The sequence below is a fragment of the Syngnathus acus genome, chromosome 15, assembly GCF_901709675.1.
Source record: "Syngnathus acus chromosome 15, fSynAcu1.2, whole genome shotgun sequence".
Classification (NCBI taxonomy): domain Eukaryota; kingdom Metazoa; phylum Chordata; class Actinopteri; order Syngnathiformes; family Syngnathidae; genus Syngnathus; species Syngnathus acus.
The window spans coordinates 5,414,381-5,424,075 of NC_051100.1; the positions used below are offsets into that span (position 1 = coordinate 5,414,381).

At 39.2% G+C, this 9,695-nt stretch overlaps 1 long non-coding RNA gene across 1 annotated transcript; it reads left to right on the forward strand.

Moving 5' to 3' along the window:
* Window positions 1-5,550: 5,550 nt before the first annotated feature.
* Window positions 5,551-9,123, forward strand: LOC119134596. Its single transcript, XR_005100375.1, has 2 exons — window positions 5,551-6,079; window positions 7,359-9,123. It is a non-coding gene; the product is annotated as an uncharacterized LOC119134596 (long non-coding RNA).
* The last annotated feature ends 572 nt before the right edge of the window (window positions 9,124-9,695 follow it).

A 9,695-nucleotide genomic window follows, 5' to 3' on the forward strand; every position in this document is an offset into this window, starting at 1 on the left:
AGAACTCGGGTTTTTTTGTTCACTGACACTCATTGGAAACACTGAAAGCATAAAATAATGACTCGAGTGAATTGGATCATTTCAGTGAGAGACTCACAGTTCATAAAATGAACTGTAAATGTGAAGCTAATGTGACTTCTTTTACTTTAGTCTCATAAGTCCAAAAAACATTTGTGTCAATAGGAATTTCAGCAAATTTGAGTCTTGTCAGTTTTTATTTACTTCAGCGACCATTTTCATTTATTTGTTCTTCAACAATATTTTTTATGGAAACATGTTGAAATTGAGGCGCGTAAAATCTAACATTTTAATAAAGCCATTTTTCCAGGCGCGAGAAAAACTGCTGTTGTGTGCAAATTTGAATAGTGGGACAATTAATTTTCAATTCATGAGGCTGCTGACATATTTATTGTGCCAGAGCGCGATCTTGTGGCTTGGAGGGATTTAGTTTGGTTTATCTGAAATAAGCAATGTTATCTGTACATTCATTAATGCAAGGATATAATGTCATGAACAGACGATGCAACAATTCTGCATTATCTTTGATGGACAGCTAAATCAAAAATGGAAAACAAAATATCCCTACGATCAATAATTTGTCCGGTTCACTGACTCGTAATGATTGGAACACTGTCGCTACCAAATGTGGCTTATAATATTGATGGGTCAGCAAAGAATTCCATGTTATGTTCGTACTAGGTGCTGATATATAAAAAAAAAATGTAAATCTTTCATTTATCGTTTGTCCATTGTTGTTGTGACATGACTGTTAGGATAACACAATTTTAAATCCTACTTATGTATTAAGTCACATTGAATTGTGCAGACTTGCATAAAATCTCTTTATATCAAATTCATTTGTGTCAGCTCTTGTCTATAGTTTTCGGCTAACTTCTAAAATACCATATTTATATTTCATTCCTCTTGATTAGAGTATAATGACAATAGTGGTCCATTGCCCTTCTTTATTCTTCTGTTAATGTGAGACCTCACGACACCATACTATAATCCTTCTACAACATCTTCTTTGCAAAAGAGGACAGGCCCTATGATCTAATTTACTTATGATTTACAACTGCTTGTGCATCTGCTGCAGTCAACATATTCATCATCGCGGGTGACATTGCATTATGCTGAATCTCTCTCGCAGGGAATGTTACCATTAAACATGCTCATGCAGCATCATGCCAGCCCGGAGGCTACTCGGCAGGGGGTGGGGGTGGCTGAAGCGTGTGTGGGAAAAGTTCCATATTAAAAGCATTATAAGGAGCACATTCTTCACTCTCACCCCTCTCATGAAAAATGTACAGCGGCATACTCATTACTTTCTTGAGCTAAGTGAGGATGACAAGCGGAGAGCGGCGGCATGGAGAGGGCAGGGAAGTCGCACTACAATAAAGCATCGGGCCCTCTCCTAGGGCACGCTTGCCCACATCGCTCACGGGAGTTTCATCTCTGCACTCGACTCGAGATCTTTACAAGTGGTCGAGGACAACGCATCGTAAAACATAGCTGGCTAATATTCCGGCAAGCTCGCTGGGTGCTATCCGGTCACTGCCTTTACAGTGTAATGAATATGAGCTCGGAGCAATGACCTCAAAGCACATTCATCAGTTTCATCTTACAATAGATAAAGTCCCAGACAAGGAAGATGAAATTTGATGTATTGCTTGCATATTGAGGCGAATGATTTGAAACGAGTTCAAACCTGGTCTGGAAATCCCACCTGAGAAGAAACAACTGCCATCAAAGCTTTAGGAGGTAGCATGCAGTAATAATGAATAAATTATTTATCTGGGACCTGTCATTCCTGGATACACAGATAGATGGGAACATAAATGTACGTTTAGAGCCCAGCTGTCCTGGTAGCTGCTATTGTCTCCTGCATACATAATTATTTCATTAATACATTTTATTAGGAGGAGAAAGTAATGACTATAGATAAACATGTCTCATAATGTTTTGGGGAAGTAATATTTTACTTTTTTTTGTCGTCAAGACTTAAGCCTATAGTCCTGGACGCATTTGGGTGTGTCAACCATTTTAAGTTGTTTTAAATCCGTCAGTATGAACATTTTTAGCCATCATTGGGTAAAAAATGGCGTATACTGTAAATATCCCCTTTGCACCAGGCTGAAAATACAGCGCTGGCTTTTAGTGACAGCAGTTGACAAGACCGGTTACATAACAAAAATTTCTCATGAGCGATCCCACACATGACTAAGGAGACATTAGTGTGTGTGTGTGTGTGTGTGTGTGTGTGTGTGTGTGTGTGTGTGCGCTATTCTGTCATGTAGTACTCAAGATGACCAGCACAGCACATTTCATAGGTCACACATCTCTGTTAACCAAGATGCCGGGGGCTCGGGTGCTATCTGTGCATTGTATAAAAAAAATATATAAAATAAATCAGGAAATTTAAAAGCACAAAAAAAATCTTTCCAGATCCCCGAAAAAACGCTGGTGGGTGATCCACTTATTTTATACCAAAAAAAAACCAACAACATAAGAGCAGAGTGTTAGCTTATCTGGGGACTGCATTGTTGCAAACTCTTTTTTTTTTTTTTTAATTTTTTTTATTATGACTTGACACATTTGCTAACCGCTGAGTCGGTGTATTTTTTTTTTTTTTGCAACATTACAGTATCTATTTCATTACTAGAGTGACTAAAATTGTTTATTCAACAACAATTTACTTATCTTTGCCTGTTAAGGGGGTATAAAAGCTAGAGTGGGTCACCACCCAAATTTTGTAACCGGACAAATACTGCTGGGTGCTCAAGCTGCTACCTGTCCAAATTCACTTCACTTTGATCATTCATGTCACACCATCTGAGTTATTATGGGATTTATTCCGAGCTTGGGCAACCTTGCGCATATCTTTTCTTTTTTTTTTTTTTTTTTAAAACGTTTTTGCTTTTCTTTTAATTGTGTATGCTATTTTATGTTTGTACGGTGACCTTGAGTGCCTTGAAAGGCGCCTGATAAATCAAACGTATTATTATTATTATTATCTTGCTTTAATGGTTCTGTTCTCTCTGAAATGACAACCTTGGAAAAAGAATTTTTGCTATTCATTTTTGCACAGGCAAACCTTTCGAATCAATACAGTATGTGAGCAGCTGGAGCTTTTCCAAGCAAAACAAGGAGAAGTCTGCAAAACTCCTACAAAATGTCTAATTCAAGGAACAATCTCTTGGAACTTGACTGGCATATACATTCATGAATTCTGCATAGCAACAAATGGGTGGGAGCAAGAAAACTGATCTGACAACATCTGTTTATCTATTAAGGGCCTCTGACACAGCGACGCCACTTTATTCTTGTAACCAAATCTTCTATACCCAAAGTAGCAGCTGTCCATATTGTCTTCAAATCACCTCACTCAAATTGTTATTTTGCTTTAACAAGCCTCCGCAGCAGCAAAAACACTGATCCTCAATCCAGAGTATCTGATCCTCTCAGACACATCTAGCCTGTGCAAATTAACACCGCACTGCAGTATCGGGTCCACTGAGCTGGCCAGTAAATATTTTCACAGGATCAAGGATGCTTTAAAAGGGCTTACAAGCAAACCAATAACTCACAATTCAGAAAGAGAGACTTCTCTGATGAGAATGGCGCCTCCCTCTAGAAATAACAAAGCATTGTACAATCGCAGGCGGGGTTTGGTCTTTAAATCTGAGCGGAAAACAGAATTAATTGGGGAAACAAAAGATTTAGGGGGATGGTGACTGGAGATGCAATAAATCATGTGGATATATCTCAACATAATGGCATTCATTATAGATGCATGAATATACAATCAGTGGATGCAACAAATGGTATGTTTTTGTCAACACAACCCATCTCACTCGTGTCATGTCTGCCCTCCTTTTATCAAGGGAGCACTGCATGGGCGACACATTCTCCACTCTTGCACTAACTCATAATTAGGCTATTTTTAACACATCCCTTTCAACAGCTCGTGGGTGTTTACATTTGCAAACGACAGCCTGAGTAGAACTCATCCATCAGCAGGCATCAGCATCATCACTGACACATAAACATGAAAAGATTTTCTTCCAACGAAATACCACCCAGCCGCTGAAGATGCGGCACACATCCCCGTGTGCTTACATTTACGATATGTGCATTTGCACATCACAATTTTGGCAACCCTTGCAAACTAATTAATAAGCACTCAAGCACATACTGTGAAATATTTCTAGTTTTGATTTCTTTTTTGCTTCAGTGAATAGAAGACAGCTCTTTCAAGTCAGGGCATTTACTCGATTATGCCCTCTGAAAAAACGTGGTTTTTTTTTTTACATGCATGTCATTTACATATTTTACTTTTAGAAATCAAAACAACAATTGAGATTCTTTTTTTTTTCTGTCAACTAACCTGCAAGCAAATAATAAGACGTTTCCTGAGGGACAGAATGTGGTTAAAGATTAAAATAATAATAAATTAAACACAAATGAACAATTTTATGAAATCAGAATGAATTTTTGTACTTTTGTTTTATTGTTATTGCTGTATTAATTAAAAGGGTGATATTGGTGTATCATATCAGATTTTTTTATCCAAATTAAATAATTCTCCGTTTTATCTTTTTTATTTTAACTTTGAACACATTAAAGAAACCTTCATAATCACAAAACATTAATCCATAGTGTTTTTGTGGTTTGCGATCACTGCAAGTGGACGGGCAGTAGTTTGTAAAGTTAGTAGTAACTAGACAGAGCGCTCACCAGTACTCCGTGGGTTATTTTACCTTTTCCCGTGCAGCGTCTCTGATTTTAGCGTCGTTGGTGTGCAGACATTTGATTGAGGAAGTGTCTGTGTCCCATATTATCTTGCAAACGGATACGTGTGTGCGCGTGAACTGGAAAGGAACAGGGTAGAACGTGCTCGCACCCAATTATGAGCGCTCGCTCATGTGCGCGTTCCCGTTCGTGCACGTTTCATTTCTGTGGCTCGGTTCCGGGGCGTGCAGGTCCAGCGGGCAGTGCCACCGGGCCACATATTGCACGATGCTTCGGGCCGGTTTAAATTTAGAGACGGGCCGGATTTGGTCCGCAAGCCGGACTTTGGTTGACCATGGTATTTTAAACTCCTAATAGATCATCGTAATAACCCAACAGGGACTTCTATTTTTTTTTTTATATATATATATATTGTTTCTATTGATTTATTATGAGAAATAGCAAACGATATTTCTCGACTGCCTGCTAGTGCAAGCACTCCATCTAGTGGTCATATCTGTAGATGGCAATTGTTCTATATTTAATGTTGGAGAAAAAAACTCTATTTTGGCTTCTTCATCAATTAGTTATGTGGCGGTGGAATTATTTTGAATATTAGGTGCCACTCTACTACGCAACTGCAAAATACTACAATCACAATAATGAAGTGTTGCTTGACAGTGTCATTGAAAATATCCATACCCACAAAGACAGCTGGGATAGCTTAAAACTGATTTTATTTAGCCAGTCGACAGGGCTGAATTTAATATTGGAGGTTGGCAAATTAAAGCAACTCAAATGAGAACTTCCTGAGGAGTTCTGAGGCAAAATCACAAGTGCGGTGAAACCAATAGAATTTTGTGCTCTCAATTTGAATGAATAATGAGTGTTATGTGACCTCTGTGCATGTCAGCAATTTGATCCAAGCTGCCACCAAAGTCAGTTTCCCAGCAATCAAATGCCCACGACATAACTTTGCCGGAAAAGATCTATGAACTATGCTGGTGCACAAACACCCTCAGACACTCAGCCTTGGATTTGAATGGCTCCAAGCTAGCCCCTGCAGGTTTGCATGTCATCAGACGGCCGACCTCTCGTGTGGGTCGACCTGCCGGAGGAGACACACCTCAGCCAGGAAACGTTGACTCGAATTTTGGATCTTATCCCCGAGCTCAGCATGACCCTCTGGCTCCCGAGCGAGATGACGTCCCCCTTTTGGATCCATGCAGCTGGCAGCTGAGTGCTGGAGCAGAAGATGGTCACAACTTTATTGACTTTCGGCATGTGGCCCCTAGCTCCACATGACAAGGAAAGGTTGAAAACAGCCTCAAGGCTGTCTGATATAAAGGTAAGAGAGGGTAGAAGCTTGGAACTCTAGGAGAGTCCCTCATGCAGCAGCAGGAGCAAAACTCAGCGGTTAAACAAAAACATCCTATTTACTCAAATTCAATCTATTGCAGAATTTATTTGGGGATTATCTTAATGAGCAGTACTGTAAAAGCTCAATTCAATAGCTGCAGTGCGACACAAATGGATCAACAGCTTCTTCACAAGCAGTGTTTTGCTGCCCTCTTTGGCGGAAATTGTTTAAACTAGTGGAAACACTCGGCTACTTTATAAGCAGCATCTGGCCAAAATGTCAATACTGTGAGGTTAGGTTGGGAGAAAAATGAATAACATCATTTTTGTATGCTATTGTTTCTTTTCAAAGATCTTATTCTCCAGTTTCTTTGTCAAACTAATCAATACGCTGCTTAAAGTTAAAATTCACATCCAGACAGATACAGAGATAGTTCTTGTAAGTATCAACACACTCAATATTGATGCCATCAAGAGTAAAAATCTTCTAGGAGTACCGAATTTTTAAATGATATTCATTTTGACCAAATTTTGTGTTCAATGTTATAAATTCCAAATTCAGAGTTGATTACAACGCTATGTCACACAGATCTTTTCAAATGGTGCAAAAATATTGCCCCACCCCCAGAGAAATCATTTTGTCCTACTGTATGCCACACTGAGAAGTTATTACCGAAAAGTGTCCGCTAGGGGGCAATCTAATTCACACAATCCAATACAACTCAATACAGCACAGCCATTTATGCCCCTGGTAAACATTCTGTGCATTGGTTTTGCACCAACACGCTGAAGACTGATGTCAATGATGCCAACACATCAGCAACAATTTAAAATATTTCATTAAAAGTATCGCATATACTCGAACTGCAGCGTTTTGAACGATCTGCAGCTGTTTGATGCTCTTTTGCAGGAGTCCAGTCAGAAAACCATTGCAATAATAAAGTCGAATAAAACCTGTGCTAAAGTATTGAAATGTGTGAAAAAAGTGGAAATTCTGCTCTTGACACCGCTTCATGTGTCACAAATTAAAAAACACCAAAGAAATAAACATGCTCACAGGTCAACCATTGAAGCTGCATTCGACATTGGGTTTATATTCGGGAATTAAGCATCGAGGTCAAGTTAATGCAGGAAATAAAATAAATAAAAAATGTACATGTATGTAAAGATTTTGAATGTTGGTGGCTCTGTGTAAGACTTGGGGAAAAATGCAACGTAAAAAAAAGTTTGTTGTCGAAATGTACTCAGCGTAAATGTGTTTCCTACAGGGGCCCCAGCAGAGTGAACTTTACCGGCTTTTGGAGCAGGCTGCTCCAGATGGCTGAATCCAGAGCAGCTCGTGGTAATGGTGGTTTTTGCAACCCAGATCCATTTTCCTGGTGCCCGAAAGCCCCCGAGATCTGTTTCCTTTGCTGATTACATTGGCCTCCCCCAGAGTTTTCCCCCCCAAAAGAGCAAAAAAAGACAACTGTTAGGAATGATTAACGGTCGTCCTCAACGGTTAGACGACTTCCACATCTTATTTCGGCAGAGCTCACACACAACAAGTGCTCATGTTATGATTACGGTTAGCAGTTGTTTTTTGCTTGGAATCTTCACATTGGCTTTACTTTCACAAAAGAAATGCCCTCAATGTGTTTCTTCAAAAAAGACAATAATGATGTCACTTAATGATTCACTGAGCTGCAGAATAATGAGCTGTCTCATTATCATTGATTTATATAAATGTTTGTCTGCACTTTCTTCCTACAAAGCAAGCGTATGTGTGCAATAATAATGAATTTGTGAACTGCAGGATTTGCAGGTATGTGTAGAGATTTTTTTTTTTCATAAAATGTTTTAGCAAGCCAGCAATCAGTAAGTTGACACCGCTAAAGTAGTCAGTAAATGTAACCATGATTGATTTTATTATAGGTACCAAACTTTTAATATTTTTTTATGGAATCCATGCCCAATCAAACAGCATAAACATTTTGATCATAATGAGAACTCTATTTGCTGAAAAAAAAAAAAAACCACCCCCTCCCCCCGCCCACCACTACGTTGTTCCACCCCGTGGTCTCCATCTCATCACTGGTTTCTTTTCAAAACAGCCTCACAAACATCATGATTGATTCAGCTACTATCCTGCAGGATCTCTCAATGCCTGCCTGGGCTGGAGATTAATTTCATTTCCTCATCTTAATTTTTACTCATCGCCTCTCCATAAAAAGGCTAAATGTCAAGCATGCCTGACTCCTTCTAGTGACACGTCTATTCCAGCAGATAATTACCATAAGGAAATTGATGCTTTAGTGTGCATGGGGGAAATTTAATTTACCCCGACAACCTCACAGCATAATGCTTTCCTAAAGAAAGAGAATTTTTCACTTTGCAGTTGACGTTTTAGAGACTATTTAATGTGATTATCAGCCTTGAACATATTTGACTTATTAAGGTGCTCTAAGCAATTAAGTGCTACACCGTGCTCGTGCTTCCACATGTGAAACATTGAATACTGCTTAAGGATCCATGAAATAGGAAGCCGGAGTGTATTGTTTGGTAGTCGGCCAGCTACATCAGCCGCTTGAAAGCCCCCCCACCCCCCAACCCTAACCCCATATACTCGCCCAGTGATATTAATTACAGCAACACGACTTTCTTCAGGTTGTTGATCAACCTCGAGGTTTCTGTTTACGATAAGACTTGATGATTGCCTGCTCAAACAGGAAGATTAATGTTCAATTCAATAATTTCATCAAAGCTTGAGCTGGGACGCTCATTAACAGTGGGCAAGAGGGCCACAACTCACAGCACTGTTGTTATTTAGTTGGAAAAGAAAAGCATTAAGATGACTGATGAAAAGTGAAAATGCTATTGGTCTTGTTCACTATTTTGTTCCTTAAAATGAAAGTTTGGGGCACCATTTGTTGAGTCATGAACAGATGCCTCAGATCATGCTGAGTCATATTTAAGTCCAAACATTCCCTCTGCACAACAGGGACCACCTATCTTGCTTTTTCATAGCAAACATGGTCAAAAATGAAGAAAAAGCTTCTGACCCAACACGAAGCATTGAGGAAGTCAGTGAGTGTTGTTGCAATCCACATTTAAGCCCAAAGACAGAGTAGGCCACATCACTCCTGCTTAAAGTTCCTCCTTTTGCAAGCAACTGCCTGAATGTTGTGCTTCTCAGGAGATAAGAGCAGCCTCCCACGAAAGGTGACTCAGCAATCCAGTACACGACCGCTCCTGAGATAAGACTCGGTGGGGCCTGAAGGTAGTGGAAGACTGGAAAATAATCCAAGATGAATTCATAACGCTCAAATTGAAGTGTTTATTAAACCAAAAAAATACAATAATTCAAAAGCTAAAAAATATAGCCAGGGGGATCATGTGACAAAATACTTACAGATATTGATATGACATTATTATTGGAGAACTGCGAATAAGGGGTGATTCAATTTGGCCAAGGCAGAAGTCATTATTTATTAAAAAACGTATCAATATTCATCTTCAAATCATATATATTTAAATCATTTCCTACACAATATTAACACTCTTTACTTTGCTACTATATTACGTACGGCTGCAGTGTAAATGAGAGCTGGATTAAAAAAAAATAG